A 1949-nucleotide genomic window follows, 5' to 3' on the forward strand; every position below is an offset into this window, starting at 1 on the left:
GCAGAGAAAGGACCTTTCATCAGTTGTCGGCTGTCTGTCTACTCCCCATTTCGAGCATTCAACGGCAATATGAGTGTTCAAAGGCATATAAAGGAAACCGAATGAAAACAAACATGGAGGGTCATTAGACCAGAACGAGAGGAAAATAGTGAACGCTTTTTGAAAAGAGGAAAGATAGAAGAGAGAATATATAAAAAGTGGTTGTGTGGTAAGAAGCTTGCTTCCCAACCACTTGATTCTGGGTTCAAAATTTTTAATAGTTTCTCAGTAGAATTTTAAGAAAACATCCTCGTTTCGAAGAAAAACCAGTTTCTATGTATGTTATACCTTGTTTTTCATAAGCTGTTTTATAGAAGAAAATTAAAGAAATTCTATGGATCCAGTATCTTAAAATCTTGATGTGATTGTAATAAATCGATGTCATTTTCGAATTTTATGCACCTCAAATGTTTTGACAAGAGACAAAATCTTTTGTTGGCCTGTGTTATCTTATCCTAAGCGTTAAAGACAATGACTGTCGGCAATGCTTGTACTGAAATTTTAAATCATTAACAACTTGTCCTACACAGCTAAGATTCTCACCTACACAGCCATGTAGTCTAGAAATAGGCAAAAGGAAGATCTTTGATTTCGCAATGAGGCGGATGTTATTTCGGAATTTCCTTCTCCTCTAGGAGAAGTGTAAACAATTTCCTTCTCCTCTAGGAGATGTGTAAACAAAGACTAGAAGTTTCTCACTCCCAACTGTTGGATGATGGCTGATTCTATTGAGTTCATCTGTTCTTTGACAGGTTATTCTTTTACATGACCTACGAAATCCCATCCCACCTTTCAAAGCAGGCTTTGTAAGGTTGCCGGTTTAGTCGCCGATAGTTTGATCATGGAACAGGTTGTACTGAGTTGCATGTTACCCTAGTAATGAAAGTACACCTACCTACCTACCTATCTACCTACCAACCTACATACCTACCTCCCTCCCTCCCTCCCTACCTACCTATCCACATACATACATACACATACATATGCATACGCGTGCACATATATATGTACATATATACACATACGTACGAGATGTTATTGAAAAGTTCCTGGCCTTAAGGGTGTCACGAAGGGCACAGAAAAATGAAGAATCCCTGCAATAAGTGTGTGAATCTGAGAGGGGGATATGTTGAATAAAATCATAATTGATTCATCTTCCTGTATTTTTTAAACCAAAGCCAGGATCCCATCGTATGTGTGTTTGTTTCCTACAAATTTGCTTTCTACAAATAATTTTTCTTTTTTCCCTCGACCAGCTTTTGAAGCCCCTGAGGTCAGTTCAACTAGTCATCGAATTCAGCTCTTTCTGTATCGACAATTAAAGTCACCCCTTAGATTTTCATCTTCTCAGAAGAGATCACGCAAGATGGATGTAGAAGACTGGAATGTAGATAACTCCTTAAGCGAAAGAGTGATGCCTTTTCAGTATTATATTCTTCCCAAACCCACTTCTTGTCATATTAGCGATGCAATATCCGCCACCCAAAATGAAGCTACAACAGATTCCGCACCATCTAATTTGAAAAACTGGAGAATTGATTTTCTGCCGAAGATGATCATAATATATCTTGTGATATGGTTGTAATAATAATAATAATAATAATAATAATCCTTTAAACCAATAAACAATAAAAAGAACTATAAGTGTTTTCAGCATTCTTGTTTCCATTGCGTTTCTTCAGTACCGACCCGACGCAGCTACGTGTGTGATAAATTAATAGACTGGTCACAGGTTTAGTAACAAGAATTAGTTATATATATGATTCTTTTTTCGTTTTATTTTCTATATGCCAATAAAAATAGACCCCTTCCAAACTTGTTGGCAGAATATGAAAATAATATTGATACCAAAGTTTTTCTTCTGGGATTTCGGGGACCCTGAAATCCCTGGAAATTTGGCTAAAAATGCA

At 36.8% G+C, this 1949-nt stretch overlaps 1 long non-coding RNA gene across 1 annotated transcript in view; it reads left to right on the forward strand.

The window, feature by feature from the left end:
- Nucleotides 1-1677, forward strand: part of LOC128248562 (uncharacterized) — a 6936-nt gene extending 5259 nt beyond the window's left edge. Inside the window, exon 2 of the long non-coding RNA XR_008264735.1 lies at nucleotides 1296-1677. This is a non-coding gene — a long non-coding RNA (uncharacterized LOC128248562). The remainder of the gene's footprint in view (nucleotides 1-1295) is intronic.
- Nucleotides 1678-1949: the final 272 nt, after the last annotated feature.

Source organism: Octopus bimaculoides, chromosome 8 (genome assembly GCF_001194135.2).
Source record: "Octopus bimaculoides isolate UCB-OBI-ISO-001 chromosome 8, ASM119413v2, whole genome shotgun sequence".
In the NCBI taxonomy this organism is placed as follows: domain Eukaryota; kingdom Metazoa; phylum Mollusca; class Cephalopoda; order Octopoda; family Octopodidae; genus Octopus; species Octopus bimaculoides.